The following is a 19,544-nucleotide window of genomic DNA, read 5'->3' as shown; positions in this document are numbered from 1 at the left end:
CTGAATTTTGCCAAACATACACACAAGGCTTGAAAGAAGATTCTAAGTAACAAGAAAGAATGCAGCTTAGCCAATAACTTGATTTCTGCTTTGTAAAATCTTAGTCATTAAGCCCAGTTCAACCAGGCGCAAACTTTTGACATTTATTTATTTATTTATTTATTTATTTATTTATAGTGCTTGATATGGAACCCAGGGCCTTGCACATACCAGGTGAACACCATACCACTGAGCTTAATCCCTAGAGTTTATATCAATTTTAATTATAAATATAAATCAATTTTGTCTTAAGCCACTAAGACAGTCTATAGTAATTTTATATAGCAATTGAAAACTAATATTAAGTATGCACAGAAATGATATAAAATCTATACCCAGCCTGGCAAGGTGGTGCATACCTGTATTCCCAGTGACTTGGGAGGCTAAGGCAGGAGAATTAAGAATTCAAAGTCAGCCTCAATCAACCGAGGCACTAAGCCACTCAGTGAGATCCTGTCTCTAAATAAAATACGAAATAGAGCTGGGGATGTGACTCAGTGGTTGAGTGTTCCTAAGTTCAATCTCCAGTACCTCCCTGCAAAAAAAACAAAAATCAAAAAAAAAAAAAAAAAACCAAAACAAAAAACACTACACCCATATCTCTCAATTCTACACTAAGTTTACTTCCAATTCACTTTCCCCTTAATCTGGTTTTAAAAATGTCCACAGTTCCTCCAATGCACCTGGCATGGGAAGAATAATGGAGAGAAAATTTCAATATTATTGTTAGGATAAGGTTAGGAGTATCTGGAGCTACATTATTTTAACTTTGTAAATATTGGGACACCCATAAGAGAAAGTGAACATGCTTCTAGGTTTCTCATAAGGATTTGGAATGAGTTTGTACATGTGAAATACTGAACTATTTAAAACATAAGCTAAAATAAGATCAACATTAGAAACAACACTATAAATTTTCTTAACAATTGAGTTAGACAAGCACATGTATCAAATTAAATAAACTATTATGTATTTCTTATTTTATTAAATGAACTATTAGTTATGTATTTTTAAATTCTATAATCTACAAATTGTTGAATCATTAAGAGCAATTTAAGGTATGCAAAAAACCTTCAGTATTCTTTCATATTTTGCCAAGTTTCAATTAATAAAATCAGCTTTACATGTGTTTTTCAGTTTTTTACCTTTATGCAAGTTTAAGTATAAAATAGGGTAAAGAGTGTGCTATGTTTAGGTTAAGTGATAATTTCTAAATGTTGGCATATATTGTGGTGCTCCTCTTATGTCTTGCCTAGTCCTTGCAAATATTAGAGGGGTCTGTCTGCTCAATTTGCGTTGCTTCCACCACCTGGAAGTGGAACTTGGTGAACTATACACACTTGACCCTGACCACAGCTACTCATATTGGTGTCACTTTAGGTCTTATTTGCTTTCCAAGGTTGGTACTTTTTCTGTCAAGATTATTTGCCACTTAAAATAGGTTCAACAAGCTCTGGCGTGATTCCATCCTGCACATCTCTTCTCTAGGGCAGTAGCCTATCTTCCATTCGCCTTCTCTCCCACCTAAGGACATGCTACCACCCCATGGAAGATTCGATGGACATGGACGTGAACCCCCTGAGGCCCCAGAACTATCTTTTCAGTTGTGAACTAAAGGCTGACAAAGAATATCACTTTAGGTGGATAATGATGAAAATGAACACTAGTTATCCTTAGGAACGGTCAGTTTAGGGGCTGGTGCAAAGGATGAATTGCACATTGTTGAAGCAGAGACAATGAATTCTGAAGGCAGTCCAATTACAGTAACACTTACAACATTGCAAATATCTGTACAGCCAAGGGTTTCCTTTGGGGGCTTTGAAATCACACCACTTGTGGTCTTAAGGTTGAACTGTGGTTCAGGGCCTGTGCATATTAGTGGGCAGCACTTAGTAGCTGTGGAGGAAGATGCAGAGTCAGAAGATGAAGAGGAGGAGGATATAAAACTCCTAAGTGTGTCTGGAAAGCTGATCTGCCCTTGGAGGTGGTAGCAAGTTTCCCCAGAAAAAAGTAAAACTTGCTGCTGATGAAGATGATGATCATGATGAAGATGATGATGATGATGATAATTTTGATGATGAGGACACTGAAGAAAAAACTCCAGTGAAGAAATCTGTATGAGATACTCCAGTCAAAAATGCACAAAAATCAAACCAGAATGAAAAAGACTCAAAACCATCAACACCAAGATCAAAAGATCAACAGGAAAAACTCATAAAACACCAAAAGGACCTAGTTCTGCAAAAGACATTAAAGCAAAAATGCAAACAAGTATAGAGAAAGCACATTGAACAGCCCTGGGCACTACTGGTAAATTAAGCCCAAAGATGGGGAGAAAGGAAAAGGAGAGACAAACATAGTCCATACTGAGTATCATCAACATTCCAGCCCAAAGTCTTCTATTTAATCTCAATCCCCTTTCCTGATTTGCCACTTGCAGTCTGGAAGCATTCTCTCTTGATCTCCTAAAGCACTTTTGACTGCTGTGAATTCAGTGAACCTTATATTGCTCTTACTTGTGCATATGCTTCATCATCTCTTGGACCATGTTTTAATCACCTATTTATCTCCTCCTTAACTGCTCAATAAATATTTGAATGAATAAAAAAAATAGGTTCAACAAGAAAAACAGAATGAGTCAGGCTTTGAACAAAAATATTGGGTTCATCAGAAGCTTACCAACAAAAGGATGCTAAATTAAATAAGTGTGAAGCTAAGTTTTGTTCTTGAAGGAATGACCACTGTTCTATATTACTTTCAAAACAATGACTAAATGCTTTGGGAGATCTAAGCAAGAAAAATTTCCATACATAGGTAAATCTGTGCCATACATTTGTACTCTGAATACAAAATAAATAAATAAATAACATATCAAGATATTTATTTATATATACACATGTAATAAATAATAAAAGTCAGTATTTCTATAAACCTAACAATCTTTTGATAAGTGTGAAATAATAATTCTAAGTGATATAAAATTGTGTGTAATAACTTAAATGATATAATTTATTTTTGTTCTTCCTTGGAGGTTTGTTAAATAATAAAGTCCCTGATCAATTATTTGTTAAGTAATAAGGTCATGATCAATGCTATGTGAGATTAGATGAAATATAATAAAGCAAAACCAGTCATACTTATTCTAAGAATATAAGGATATTTCAAAGTAGAAAAATAATGTAATGTAATATTTTAATGGATCAAATAGAAAAGATATGAAGAGCATATTAATAAAGGTAGAAAATACACTCGGGAAAAGTCATCTTTTTTGTTATACAAATTTCTTAGCAAAATAGGCATATAAACGAACTTCCCTATTAATATGTAAACATCCCATAAAAGTCAGAAAAAAATTATTCTTACTCTAAGTGTGTTAGTCAGTTTCTCATTGCTGTGACCAAAATATCTGACAAGAACAACTAAGAGGAACAATGGTTTATTTTTGGCTCAAAATTTCAGATGTTTAATCCATAGTAAGCCAATCCATTGCTCTAGGCCTGAGTTGAGGCAGAATGTCATGATGGAAGGGTATGTAGCAGGAGAAAGCTGCTAAACCTCTGAACATTGCTACACTACCTGATACATGAGCTCTTTGAGGGACATGTTGAGATCTAAACCAAAACAGGAAGTTTCCTAGAAATTATCCATTACATAAGGGAGAAGGTCAGGAGGTCCACATTCAGAGTGGATGAGGGAAAGGGTTTCTGTTGGGGGGATGGGCTGGCTAAAATAAATCACTAAGAAACTTATTTAATAGAAAAATACCACAAGAGACAATTATCTGGAGCTTCTGCCTTGAGAAACAGGATGGGGTGGAGTTAAGGAAGTTATTTCGCTTAACATGTCACACATCCAGGACACGCAAATTCCCTCGGTGAGTCACTCTGCCAGGAAGCCACGTACTTCAGGCCATCTGAAACAATCTCTCATGACTGCCGGTTCCTGAAAGCCAGATTTCCCTGTCTGATGGGTCAACCAAACCTGATTTTGCTAGTCATTGACAGCTCCCTGCACATGAGCACCACTATATATTTCACCAAAGATAGGAGAGTCAAAGAGTTTGTGACCATTTTATATTTGCCACAGACTATGAAAATAATCTTAACTGAAAGTAAATTAAAATTAATATTGTCAAATATTTGAGTCTGAAAGCAGCAAATGTTGGTAGTGTAAAAATATATAAATCTTTTACACTTCTCAATTAGTGTACAAGTACTGGTCGATTAGCAGACCAGTACTTAATAAAACTTCTACTAACGTTGGACATGCAACTACGCCCTGTCTCACTAATTCCTTTTCCAAGTATGTGACTTAAAGAGACTAAGTGTGAATCCAGAAATTTTCACAAGGAATTCAACCTGTCATTTAATGTTTGAAGTATCAAAAATATGAAAATTATTCAATTGTTTTTATCCCAGAAAAGCAAAATTTCCAAGGAAAGAGGAAGTGGGTCATCACTGATATCTCTTATATTTAATATGTGATTTTCATTTCAAAAACTAAAGTAAATAGGACATAATGCTAAGATTTAACAAAACCTGGACAAATTTTAAATGGATGTTCATTATAATCATTTTCTTATTTTGATAAAAATTTATTTGAAAATTCAATAAAGACTACCTAGAGTATATTACAAGGTATACAAGATTCTATATAGCTGTCCAAAGGGAGAAGAATATTCATTGATATTAAAATTTATTTTTTATTTAATTAGGAAATTTTCTTTGGTAAAGTACTTAATTTAGTCTTTTGTTATTGTAAACAAATGGGATACATGTTGTTTCTCTGTTTGTACATAGAGTAAAGGCATACCATTTGTGTAATCATAAATTTACATAGGGTAATGTTTGATTCATTCTTTTATATTTTCCCTTCCCCCCACCCCTCCCACCCTCTTTTCCCTCTATACAGTCCTTCCTTCCTCCAATCTTGCATCCCCTCCCTAACCCTAACCCTAACACTAACACTAACACTAACACTAACACATCCCACCCCCCATTATGTGTCATCATACGCTTATCAGTGAGATCATTCATCCTTTGGTTTTTTGAGATTGGCTTATCTCACTTAGCATGATATTCTCCAATTTCATCCATTTACATACAAATACCATAATTTTATCATTCTTTATGGCAGAGTAATATTCCATTGTATATATATGCCACAGTTTCTTTATCCATTCATCAATTGAAGGACATCTAGGTTGGTTCCACAATCTGGCTATTGTGAATTGAGCAGCTATGAACATTGATGTGGCTGTATCTCTGTAGTATGGTGATTTTAAGTCCTTGGGTATATAGGCCAAGGAGTGGGATAGCTGGGTCAAATGGTGGTTCCATTACAAGCTTCCTGAGGAATCTCCATACTGCTTTCCAGAGTAGCTGCACTAATTTGCAACCCCATCAGCAATGTATGAGTGTACCTTTTTCCACACATCCTCGCCAACACCTATTGTTGCTTGTATTCTTGATAATCACCATTCTAATTGGGGTGAGATGGAATCTTAGGGTAGTTTTGATTTGCATTTCTATTATTACTAGAGATGTTGAACATTTTTTCATATATCTGTTGATTGCTTGTACATATTCTTCTGTGAAGGGTCTGTTCATTTCCTTAGCCCATTTGTTGATTGGGTTATTTGTATTCTTGGTGTAGAGTTATTTGAGTTCTTTATATATTCTGGAAATTAGTGCTCTATATGAAGTATGAGTGGCAAAGATTTTCTCCCACTCTGTAGACTTTCTCTTCACATTGCTGATAGTATCCTTTGCTGAGAGAAAGCTTTTTAGTTTGAATCTATCCCAGTTGTTGACTCTTGCTTTTATTTCTTGTGCTATGGGAGTCCTGTTAAGGAAGTCTGATCCTAAGCCGACATGTTGAAGATTTGGACCTACTTTTTCTTCTATAAGATGGAGGGTCTCTGGTCTGATTCCGAAGTCCTTGATCCATTTTGAGTTGAGTTTTGTGCAGGGTGAGAGATAGGGGTTTAGTTTCATTCTACTGCACATGGATTTCCAGTTTTCCCAGCACCATTTGTTGAAGAGGCTATCCTTTCTCCATTGCATATTTTTGGCCCCTTTGTCTAGTGTGAGAAAACTGTATTTATTTGGGTTTGTGTCCATGTCCTCTATTCTGTACCATTGATCTACCTGTCTATTTTGGTACCAATACCATGCTGTTTTTGTTACTATTGCTTTGTAGTAGAGTTGAAGATCTGGTATTGCGATACCCCCTGCTTCACTCTTTCTGCCAAGGATTGCTTTAGCTATTCTGGGTTTCTTATTCTTCCAGATGAATTTCATGATTGCTTGCTCTATTTCTGTGAGGTACATCATTGGGATTTTGATTGGAATTGCATTGAATCTGTATAGCACTTTTGGTAGTGTGGCCATTTTGACAATATTAATTCTTCCTATCCAAGAACATGGGAGATCTTTCCATCTTCTAAGGTTTTCTTTAATTTCTTTCTTTAGTGTTCTGTAGTTCTCATTGTAGAGGTCTTTCACCTCTTTTGTGAGATTGATTCCCAAGTATTTTATTTCTTTTAGGGTATTGTGAATGGGGTAGTTTTCCTAACTTCTCTTTCTGAAGATTCATCACTTATGTATAAAAATACATTGGATTTATGAGCATTGATCTTGTAACCTGCTACTTTACTGAATTCACTTATTAGTTCTAAAAGTTTTCTGGTGGAATTTCCGGGTTCCTCTAATATATAATCATGTCATCAGCGAATAGGGATAGTTTGATTTCTTCTTTTCCTATTCGTATCCCTTTAATTTCTTTGGTTTGTCTAATTGCTCTGGCTAGAGTTTCAAGGACGATGTTGAACAGAAGTGGTGAAAGAGGGCATCCCTGCCTTCTTCCAGTTTTTAGGAGGAATGCTTTCAGTTTTTCACCATTTAGAATGATATTGGCCATGGGCGTAGCATAGATGGCCTTTACAATGTTAAGGAATGTTCCCACTATCCCTATTTTTTCTAGTGTTTTGAGCATGAAGGGATGCTGTATTTTATCAAATGCTTTCTCTGCATCTATTGAAATAATCATGTGATTCTTGACTTTAAGTCTGTTGATATGGTGAATGACATTTAATTGATTTCCGGATGTTGAACCAACCTTGCATCCCTGGGATAAAACCCACTTGATCGTGGTGCACTATCTTTTTAATACATTTTTGTATGCGATTTGCTAAAATTTTGTTGAGAATTTTTGTGTTGATGTTCATTAAGGATATTGGTCTGAAATTTTCTTTCCTCAATGTGTCTGTCTGGTTTAGGTATCAGGGTGATATTGGCTTCATAGAATGAGTTTGGGAGGGTTCCCTCCTCTTCTACTTCATGGAATACTTTCAGGAGTATTGGAATGAGCTCTTCTTTAAAGGTTTTGTAGAACTTGGCTGAGAACCCATCTGGTCCTGGACTTTTATTGTTCGTAGGCTTTTGATGACCTCTTCTATTTCATTGCTTGAAATGGATTTATTTAAGTTGTGTATGTCCTCCTCCTTCAGTTTAGGTAATTCATATGTCTCTAGAAACTCGTTGATGTCCTCGAGGTTTTCTGTTTTGTTGGAGTATAGATTTTCAAAATAGCTTCTAATTATGTTTTGTATTTCACTCCTGTCTGTTGTGATATTTCCTTGTTCATTCCGAATTTTAGTAATTGAGTTTTCTCCCTCTTTCTCTTTGGTAAGTGTGGCTAAGGGTTTATCAATTTTGTTTATTTTTACAAAGAACCAACTATTTATTTTGTTAATTTTTTCCATTGTTTCTTTTGTTTCAATTTTGTTGATTTCAGCTCTGATTTTAACTATTTCCTGTATTCTACTATTTTTGGTGTTGGTCTCCTCTTCTTTTTCTAGGGCTTTGAGCTGTAGCGTTAGGTCGTTTATTTGTTGACTTTTTCTTCTTTTGTTGAATACGCTCCACGAAATAAATCTTCCTCTAAATACTGCTTTCATAGTGTCCCAGAGATTTTGATGTGATGAGTCTTTGTTCTTGTTTACTTCTAAGAATTTTTTTATTTCCCTCCTGATGTCTTCTGTTATCCATTCATCATATAATAGTGTATTATTTAATCTCCAGGTATTGGAGAAGTTTCTGTTTTTTATTCTGTCATTTATTTCTAATTTCAATCCATTATGGTCTGATAGAGTACAAGGTAGTATCTCTATCTTCTTGTATTTGCTAACAGTAGCTTTGTGGCATAAAATATGGTCTATTTTAGAGAAGGATCCATGTGCTGCTGAGAAGAAAGGGTATTTGTTCTTTGTTGGATGGTATATTCTATAAATGTTCATTAAGTCTAAATTGTTGATTGTGTTATTGAGATCTATGGTTTCTTTGTTCAATTTTTGTTTCGAAGATCTGTCCAGTGGTGAGAGAGGTGTGTTAAAATTGCCTAGTAATATTGTGTTGTGGTCTATTTGATTTCTGGAATTGAGAAGGATTTGTTTGACATACATGGATGAGCCACTGTTTGGGGCATAGATATTTATGATTGTTATGTCTTGCTGATTTATGCTTCCCTTAAGCAGCATGTAATGTCCTTCTTTATCCCTTCTGACTAGTTTTGGCTTGAAGTCCACATTATCTGAAATGAGGATGGATACTCCAGCTTTTTTACTGTGTCCATGTGCATGGTATGTTTTGTCCCATCCTTTCACTTTTAGTCTGTGGGTATCTCTTTCTATGAGATGAGTCTCTTGCAGGCAGCATATTGTTGGATTTTTCTTTTTAATCCAATCTGCCAGTCTATGTCTTTTGATTGATGAGTTCAGGCCATTAACATTCAGGGTTATTATTGTGATATGATTTGTATTTCCAGTCATTTGATTCATTTTTGTTTTTTGACATGATGTGGTTTCTCCTTTATTTGGCTATTCTTTGCTTCATTGCTTTTCATCTCTTCCTCATGGAATATTTTGCTGAGAATGTTCTGTAATGCCGACTTTCTTTTTGTAAGTTCTTTTAGCTTTTGTTTATCATGGAAGGACTTTATTTCATCGCCAAATCTGAAAGTAAATTTTGCTGGGTATAAGATTCTTGGTTGGCATCCGTTTTCTTTCAGGGCTTGGTAAATGTTGTTCCTGGCCCTTCTGGCTTTTAGGGTCTGGATTGAAAAATCTGCTGGTATTCTTATTGGTTTCCCCCTAAATGTAATTTGATTCTTTTCTCTTGCAGTCTTTAAAATTCTGTCTTTATTTTGTATGTTAGGTATTTTCATAATAATGTGCCTTGGTGTGGGTCTGTTGTAATTTTGTGTAGTTGGAGTCCTATAAGCCTCTTGTACCTGGTTTTCCATTTCATTCTTCAGATTTGAGAAATTTTCTGATATTATTTCATTGAATAGACTGTTCATTCCTTTGGTTTGTTTCTCTAAGCCTTCCTCAATCCCAATAATTTTTAAATTTGGCCTTTTCATGATATCCCATAATTCTTGTAGATTCTGTTCATGATTTCTTACCATCTTCTCTGTTTGGTCAATTTTGTTTTCAAATTAAATATTTTGTCTTCAATGTTTGAGGTTCTGTCTCCCAGGTGTTCTATCCTATTGGTTATGCTTTCTATGGAGTTTTTAACTTGGTTTATTGTTTCCTTCATTTCAAGGATTTCTTTTTTTTTTTTTTCAGTATCTCTAACTCTTTATTGAAAAGATCTTTTGCTTCCCATATTTGCTCTTTTAACTATTGATTGATGTTATCATTTAATGCCTGCATTTGCTCTTTCATCTCCTTGTTTGTTTCCCTGATTGTTTTAATTATGTACATTCTGAACTCCCTTTCTGACATATCTTCTGCTATGGTGTCATTGGGCTTTATTGATATAGTATGTAGGTTTGTTTGGGACATTTTCTTCCCTTGTTTTCTCATATTGGTCAGATGTCAGTGGGACTCTGAGATATTGCAGATTTCCTCTATTGGCTTATAGTGTCCCTGTAGATTTCCAGTATATCACCTCCCAGCCTTCAGTAGCCTGAAGTCTTGGAGGCACTTGATAATGCAGTGCTTCCAAAGAAAGCTGCCCCTAGCCTGCTACTGGGTCCAGGGCTGGGGGTTGGTTTTGTGTGGAAATCCTCTCACTGGGTGGACCTGCTCCTAGAAGCTGGCTATAGACAGGGCCTGCCCCTGCCTGAGGATGCCAGGCTGCTCGGGGGAAGCCTCTCGCTGCCCTGCCCTGGTCCCAGAAGCCACCTGCAGGCTGGGACCCACCGCTGGGTCTGGGACTTGGGGTTGGCTCTGTGTGGCTAATTTGGTCTTTAATTAAGTACTGCTCCTTAAATAAATCTGATACAAGAGAAAAAATATCAGAAATTTCTGCTAGATTTCTGAATATATAACAATATGTAACTATTTTATAGACTCTTTTAAACATTAAAGAATTCATATAAATTAAAATGAACAACTATTTCACATTATCAAATCAGAAAAATATAATTGGATGAAATTAATAATTTGTCATGAATACACTTTAAAATCTATTTCTCATTATCGTCAAGTGATATGATCATAAATAATGCAAGTATCATTTAGAAATATTTGTAGGTACAGCATTCAAACAGGTATTAGTACATACTTTAGTAGATATAAATCCAGTGTTATTTAGACATTTGTTGTTTAAATTTCAAGGACATGATATTTTCTCTTACTGATCCTAAACTCCACTAGTTAGTTGGTGGTTGTCCCAGTAGTCTAGATGACTCCATGCCTTGATATTTGCTAGAGATTTTCCATTTGGGTTGGAAACTGAAATTTTTCAAAAATGTGACTTTTCCTTTAAGAAAAATACATTCTCTGAGTCTCAAATCCTTTCTGCACATGCATATTAGGTCACTTGGGAATTGATTTAAGTGTACACTATATTGAATTTTTGTCTGATCTTTTACTAAGAGAACAGTCTTAAACCCTCCCAATATGATGGTAGGCTATAAAGAATTCCTCATAATAAAAGTTGGGCTAATCGTCTTGATTAGTGAAAATTACACCATTATTCAGTGCCTTTCATTTTTTTTACAATGTTTTTCCTTAAAATATTGTTTTCTGATTTGGTTTTTCAATGACACTCCTCTCTACCATCAGACCTTTCTTTTCCATTACTTTAAATTTATGTTTTAAACCTATCATATATAAAATTACTTTTACTGTTTTATAAATATAGCAAAGCTTTTCTTAAGTTTACCTTTTATTTTGTATGTTATTCCTTCCTGCAAGCAAAACTTTTTTAGATTGCTTTATTATCTTCCTGAAACGTGTGTTTCAAAAGTAATTTCACTGTCTTGGTAATAATCTCAGTGGTGTACCCTCAGTTTTTGTTTATCTGAAAAACAACACTAGAGGAAAAAATTTTAAGCAATTGAAGGTATTATTCCATTTTCTATGGCTTTCCTATTTCTGTCAAGATGGGAGTTGTCAAGTTGCCATTCTTTTATCTGCAATATTTGAGCTCTCCTTATTGTTCCTTTGGCGATCTAAAGTTTCTATGACTCCGCAATGTGGATTTCTTTATATTTATATTTATTTTCCCCCAGGTGCTTCATGATTTCAGAATATGAAAAGTTTTGTTATTTATTAATTTGGAAAATTTGATAAATATGATCTCTTCAAATATTCTCCTTTTCACCTTATTTTCTTTTGTTCAGGTGATTTGTCTGATGTTATGGTAGACTTTTTTCATCTTTTCCATTATTCATGATTTTTACTTTTATTTCATATGTTTTTTCTTTGTTTTACTTTGATGCATTCACTTTTTAGTAACCTTACTCTTAATCTTTGTTTGATTAATTGAGCTTCAGAACTAATCTTCTGTTTAAATTATTAATTTAATTTCTATATTTAACTATTAAATATTCTATTCTAGAATTTGGTTTACTTTTTACACAGATCCATCTGATCATTTTCTTTGGATAATTCTTCCTTTGTCTGACTTTCAGTGCATATTTCTCATTTTTAACATGAATATACTCATCAAATTATGTTCAAGGACATAAAAAGTGTGACCTAACACATTTATACCATTACAGTTCAGTTGAATATGCTGTGTCTGATAAATCCAATACTTGCCTCTGATTTTTGAAAACTGATTTAAGGCTATTTGCTTTCTTCTGAATTTTATATTTATGTTTGCTTGTAAAGCCTTTTCCTCTTATTGTTTTCTTTGAGCATTATTGAAGCCTGTTTTGTGATCTGGTACCTCCAGAGAGGATTGGACTTTGCTTCCGCCATATATTTAAGGCACTACAAACTCGAGATCATTTTCAACTTTATTATAATCCTCACTTTTAGTTCTTTTTTTTCTGTGGTATATTTAAAAATTATTTGTTATTCTAAAACTATCCTTAAAAATATCTTTGGAAACTTTGACTTTTAAGATTAGAACTTGTGATCTGACTTTTATGTTAAAAGGTTTGAGAGATATTCATTAGTAGTATGTAGTTTTCTTCACCTTTATATTGGACTTAATGTTATTTAGTTTGGTTCTCACTAGCTATGTGAGCAAAATTTAAATGACCTTTAAGCCTGAGGGTCCTCATCTAGTCCTCTTAATGGTAAGAATATAGCATTATAACACATATAATTTAGCACCATGTAAGTGTCCAATATATATTTATAATTATATGTTATTTCTATTAAAGGTATAAAGTGCAATATGGTAAGGATAGCATGATATATTTGTCCTGGAACCAAAAATAAAAAGGAACAATTTAAATGTTTTTCTGTGACCTTCAGGATGTACATTTTAAAGAAATATACCATAAGTAGAATAAATAATCAAAATATCAAAATCAAATTAGAAAAAAAATTATTTAAAAAAATTGATTATTATTTAGTGCTCCTTACTAATTACTTGCTAACTTAAATCTAAAACTGTTATCCAAATTGATCAAGTACTCAGTGTCAAAACCAGAGAAGAACTTTGTAAGTTAGTACTAAGTTTTAACTACTATTTATTTGTATGTAAGAGTGGTGCTAACATAATATAGCTAAACTTTACGTAAATGAGAATAATTTTTCAGGAAGATAGAACAACATAGAGATTTGACACAATTTATCCTGTTACACATTTTAAAAAGTACATCCATGTACTTTACAAGTATTTTAAAATTTATTATAATTCATATTTTAGAGGTGAAAAAATGCTTTTTCAGGTGTGGATAGTGACTTGTAATTATTCCTGAGATCTTTAGTTTTCAATATATGGCTTCTTTTCCAGCAAAAAGTAAGCAATAGAAAATAACTTCATTATATTTTTTGCAAACCTGGGGGTTTCTAACAGGTTTTCCATCAATTATCTTTTTTTGCTAAATACTCATAGGAATTGCTTGAAAAATTAATTTCCTAAAGTCTTCAGTCTTCCATATCCAAAATCAATATCTAAATTTATGCTTGCATTTTAGAATAGTTAAACTTATTGATCTTTACAGAAAATAAACTTTTTTTTCTCATATTTTGAGGAAGGTCTGAAGCATGAACTTATAAATTATAGAATTAATAAGAAAAGAGTGCTACTTAGTCTGTCCTTTTAAAATTCATTCTATTTAATATGATACCCAAGTTAAAGGTGGAATGCATAGAAAGTGACCCCAGATTAAAGAATAAATATTCTTTCTTAAAATTATTTATTGTAATGGAGAAAATACTAAGATTTGGGAAACAATTCTTTCTCTCTAGATATAAACTTAAATGGAGTAAGAGGAGATCTGGGAGTGAGGAAATTTTTAGATTTTCCCCTTTGAGTTTAGGTATTTTTAAACATATTAGTAGATTTCACGAAAAGGTTCCTCCTTCTAAAAATATTTCTAAATAACAAGAGTATTAAGTAACAGAAATCAGTAACATTTCTAAAAGGAAAGGGCTTGTAATTTCTTTATAAGTAATACTATAATCAGATAACAAAAGTAGAGTCATAGAAAGGTAGATGCTGTATTGTGTGTCTGTGTTTGTGTGTGTGTGTGTAAACCTCTTTATTCAAAAAGCATTAATAAAATTGTCCCAAACCATTTAATCTTGTAGTTCCTAACTTTACACTTGAAAAAGAAAAATTTTTTATATACATTGCCTTTCAGACAACCAGTAATTCTCAACATCTGAATTTGTAGGCACACTTAGAGTGTCAAAACCAGAGAAGGACTTTGTAAGTTAGTACTAAGTTTTAACTACTATTCTATTGTTGAAATCATATTTCTTATTTTCTGTGATTCTGCTAGTAAATTTCTGCCAGAAAATTGTGAATTTTCCTTTATAAGTACCTACTTAAGTTTATAAAACACAATGTAACTTTAATGTCTTTAATTAAATCCTTTTAACACTGGAATTGGTTCAGTCATGAGGTAGTGTTAAAACACCTTGTCGTAAGTTCCTTGTGTCTGACCACGTCTCTCTCTCTCTCTCTCTTCCTAGTTTAAACAGATATTATTTACATGCATATTTTGCATTTAATAAATGTCAAAAAGGAAAGGGAGATATTAAATTAAATCTAAAATTGTTCTCCAAATTCAGCGAGCACTCACAGTAGCTCAAAAATATGATAATGATTCTTCTTTAAAAGTAGTGTTTATTTATAAAACTTAAACATTGGAAATAAAAGTTCCAAAATAATGGGTCAAGAGCTAGTTCTGCTTGACAGACATTGTGCTTTACTTCTGCTTTATTCACATTGCAAGCATTTAAAGGCAAAGTTGATGTAGCAATTTCCATAAAAATAGGCTCTTCAGTGTAAAGCAACACACTTTGCTATGGTCTTGACACTTTAGAAAATATGGCCCTGTCAGCATGCCCAGTTTCCCAGAAATGCACAGCTATTGTGCTTCTGGATAAGGAACTGAGAGACCAATTTGCTACCTTTCCCACCACTCTCTGTTGTCACAGCAGAGCTTAAGTCAAGTGGCAGGGGATATGGGCATCACCCTTCCACTTTTATTCTTCTCACAATAAAGTGAAGAGGAAAACCAACTGCTACCTGTACTTTTATCAATTGCACAAATGGGAAAAGTAAAAATTGACCCAGAGGGCTACATGTTTCAAGAAAAGATAAGGAGTTCTTTTTTTTCCCCCTGTAAGTGAAGAATATTTTTCAACTTGGCATATTTCAAACATTCACATTACTTGCCTAACCCCTACAGGCATTTGACTTTGCAGATCCTACTTTAAGGTAACAGCGAGAAGGGTGCCATAAATATTCCCAAAAGTTCATCATTATATATCTTACTCCTGAGGGAAGGAAAATGATAAAAGATTTTATTAGGGAAGAGAGGAGCATTTCTTCCTACTGTACAGTGCCTGTAATTTTTATCCCAAATTGAATAAAAGCCCCTTGGCATGTGAATCACACAAAGCTTGATACCGGATAACAAACTCTCCAAATTATTCAAAATTGTCAATTGAAGAAATTTTGAACTGTCAATTTCCACTGTGCATCTGGCAATATATACTGTTTACCATTAGTGATTAAAAATAAATTTAAAGGCTGGGAGTGTGGTTCAGTGGTCCAGTGCTTACCTTGCTTTCTTGAGGACCTGGGTCCAGTCTCCAATCCTCAACACCACACACTCACATACATTAAGATTTGAACTGCCTATGGGTTTCCAGTCTACTTTAACAAGATTCATTACTATTTATACCCCTCCCATAAACACTCATAATGACAAACTATGTAAAAATAAAGTATAGATGGGATGAAGAGATTTCAAAAAAAAATGTTCAATTAAAGGTTGTAGTACGATCTAATTTCATGAAACATTTGGAAATTAAAAGTGTACAAATATAGCATCATCATAAAATCAAAAGTGTGATGCCATCCAAATATTCATGATATGGCTTCATGCTTATCAAGTGCTTTGTGAATTATTGTGGTCCTGAAAGTAGTTCAAAGGACTAAGAAGATCTATCACTCTAATTTAATTAAATGTCATTTAAGTTTAATGACCACTGTAAACTAGTTAACATGTTAGTATAGGTATCCCAAAGATTCTTGATAAAATTAGTTTCTTAAAACTACAAATCTCAGGTAGAGTTTTCTGAACATGCTAAAATCACAAAAGTGTAGATAACTGTTAAAATGGAAATAGACTCATTTTCTTCATTTGTTCATTTAAATATTTCTATGCTCTGTGCTCTTTCCAAGAATTCTTCTGGGCACCAAATTACTGGGGAAAATAAAGAAAGCCTGAATGCCTATTCTAATTTTTTTTTTATTCTTGTGAGAGAAGATATGCAGAGCAGAAACTGACTATCCACACACACAAAAATAAATATATATATATAACCCAAGGGTTCTCAAAGTTGGTGTAACCAAGAGGAGAGATTCAAAATCCCCCAAATTTATATCCCACCCCTACAATTTCTAGTGTGACATTTAGATGCTTGAATATTTGAAAGCCTCCATAGGTAAAGATAGGATTAAGAACCACTTGCCTAACCAGAGAATGGAGACATTCTTTAGAGTAGAATGCACTTAAATTGGCAGCTTAAATGACAAGGGTCATCCATGCAAAGAAGAAAAAGTGCTTCAGGTAGAAGAAATAGGCTCAAAGGCAAAAATGAACTCACAACTTTGTGGAATCAAAGTAAGTTCTGTATAGCTTGTGTAAAGTGATACCCATATGCCAGAATATGAGACTCAAGGAACAGGGAGGGGAGTGTAATGCTTGTCAGCCAGGGATTTTAAATTTTTCTGAGTTTGTTAGGAAGCTTTAGGGAGTTTACACAAAATTATATTAATCTAACTTGTGATATTTAAACACTAATTTTAGGATATATTTTAAAGATAATTTAGGTTACTTTTTTTCCTTAATTAAAAAAATCACTGCTACATCGTTGGTTCACAGTTGAGTTGAAATAAGGCACATTTTATTAAGCATGAATAAACAAAGAATCTGGAAGAAACTTTGCTAGAGGAGAAAAGAGAATCTCTGTTTCTCACATAATATTTACCATAAATAATTAATGTGTGCTATATCAGAATGTCAGAAATTTCACTTTCTGCATTTCTAATACGGATTTTCCAAATAATCACCTTAAAATGTCTTGGAAGATCCCAAGAATTGAAGGCATTTAAACTATTTTAGAGCAGGAATGTACTTGAATAGAAAAACAAAGTTTGTTTAGAGGAAAATTAAGGAGTCCAAAGGTTGTTAGCCTGAGATTAGAGACATTTCTAAACAGTGAGAATAAAATGGAAACATATCATCTAGAATTGATTGAGGCAGAAGACCAGAAATGAATAGTAGAATTTTGGTGAGGGCTGAATAAAGGAAAAGAAGAGATTAAAATGGTATTGATACATTGAAAAGTCCTTGAGAGACCAAAATATTGGGATTAAATTTTGTAGTCCTCTATATTATCTGTCTGTACCAGCCCAGATACTCTATATATCTACTGTCTTGGGTTAAAATGGTTAGATTCCTTGATTCACTTTACTTCTTGGAACTGTTCCTACTATTATTAAAGCATAGCATAATAAATATGTATATCAAACTGCAAAACGCAACTCAACTCAGCTGGCTTCCTGCAGTTGATGTGCAAGAAAAACTAAACTTTCCTCTAAATTTTATCTAGGACAGAAGATTGATTATTTTAAGAGACTCGAATAAACTATTTCTGCCCTTTTTCTTTTTCTGTCATTTTACTTTTCTTTCCTACTCATTGAATATTGAGATCTAAATGAGTAAGGTATGTATTAATTAAAAATCGACAGAAGAAGGAGAAAAGCATGGCATATAATTATGAAAATATGGATTCAAGAGTACAGGCTGGTATTGCAAGACCATGGCCAGAATTCAGCCATTCATGAGTCATGGGACCACCAGCAAGCAAATTGATTAATTTGTGAAATTTTTAGATTAATATCACTAGAAAAAAAAAAGCAAATGCACAATTGTTTAAAATGTAGCTACTGCATTATAGCCACAATCATTTTGTAGAATTTTTGTTTCCACTCCAGGGTGATGAATTTTCTCTATAGAAAACAAAGTGACTAATCCTAAGTAAAGGAATTTATTTATGAAATTAGAACTTCAAACATCTTTATCATATACTGTTAAATAATTACATAATAATGAAATAAAGCAAATAAAATGTTGCCTATACATACCACATGGTTCTGGTGTTAATTTCCAAGTGATGTAAAGAAAATAAATATGTCCCTGTAAACACAGTTCAGTTTGTTGCTTTCCATACAATGAACTGAAAACCCTCAGAGGTTCTGTTAATGTATCACAGTCAAACATTTTTCATTTTAGAGAGAATCTCCTTTATTTCTGCTCCTAGGACAGTGTGATTCCTTCCACTCTTGACTCTCAGTATCACTGGGAGGGCATTGCTGAGTCCTGTACTTCCTTTCGTTCAGTGGTATATATCATTCATCTGCTCCTTGCCATTAAATTAGTAAATGAAGGAGCAGGATTTTAGTCAATTCTATTGAAATAGAATCCTTCACTATTCCAATGTACCAAATAACGTATTTCGATTTTTTGTTAATGAAAATAATGAACAATTTTAATTCACCATTTTAAATAAAAGAGGTTTTCAAGTAGAAACTGTAATCCATTAAATATATCCTTAACCAGAAATATTGTTGAGCACTGATTTCTTTGCTGTTTGGGCTCTCTCTCTCTCTTCCTCTTTCTCTCTCTCTCTGTCTCTTTAATTGCATTAGACTTTTTAAAGTGAGAATTCTATTCTTCAAGGGCTTGCACACTAGCAAACTTGGAATGGATCATTTGGTGACAATATGTACTTGATGAAAAACAGAACAATCCTGTTCTGACTTAACATTTCTGTCTTGTAGCCCTAGGTGAAGCTAGGTTTTTAGTACTATTTAAAAACAAGAGTGAAAGTTACAGATTATTTCAGAATTACTTTTTTTAAAATAAATTTTTAATTCTTCAGTGCCCCAATAAAATTTGCCTAACAATCACAATGTGCTAATGGCTCTTCTCTCTGAGAGGAAATATGTGAATATGGAGCTCATTACAAATCTTCAGAGCTGCTCTCCTCCCAGCAGGTTGACATTCTGCAAAATTTATAAATATGCAAAGCCTTTCCAAATATTTGTCATTGGTTAATAAATTATGCTGGTTAATATCATATCTAATAAAATATTTATTTTAAGCATCAGGAGGCATGATTTCAGCTAAGACTTTAGTTAAAAACCTATGGGTCAGTAGCTTGATATATTCCTTTTAATCAAAGAGAATAACGAATTGAGTCACACACAGTGGGTCACAGGTTGAAAACCCGCAGTGAAAGTATCTTAATTTGTCCAGCCCTAGTGCTATTAACCTAATTACCATACAATTTCAAGTTAATAATAAATACAGACTTAAATGAGATCAGACTTAAGTGTTAACAATTATGCCAAGAACTTTAATAGAAGATACAATGAGTTTTATTAATTAATTTCAATTTTATTTGACTTCCTTTGAAACTCTCAAATTAAAATAGATTTAATTTCAAATTAAAAAGAAAAGAATTTTTATATAGACCACCATATGACAATAATTTAAATCAC

At 33.4% G+C, this 19,544-nt stretch overlaps 1 pseudogene; it reads left to right on the top strand.

Moving 5' to 3' along the window:
• The first annotated feature begins 1,584 nt into the window (after positions 1-1,584).
• On the top strand, positions 1,585-2,330 carry LOC124993395 (nucleophosmin-like; annotated as a pseudogene).
• The last annotated feature ends 17,214 nt before the right edge of the window (positions 2,331-19,544 follow it).

This window comes from Sciurus carolinensis, chromosome 9 (genome assembly GCF_902686445.1).
Source record: "Sciurus carolinensis chromosome 9, mSciCar1.2, whole genome shotgun sequence".
Lineage (NCBI taxonomy): Eukaryota > Metazoa > Chordata > Mammalia > Rodentia > Sciuridae > Sciurus > Sciurus carolinensis.
The sequence above is the reverse complement of the archived record's forward strand: the minus strand, read 5'-3'. Positions and strand labels throughout refer to the sequence as shown.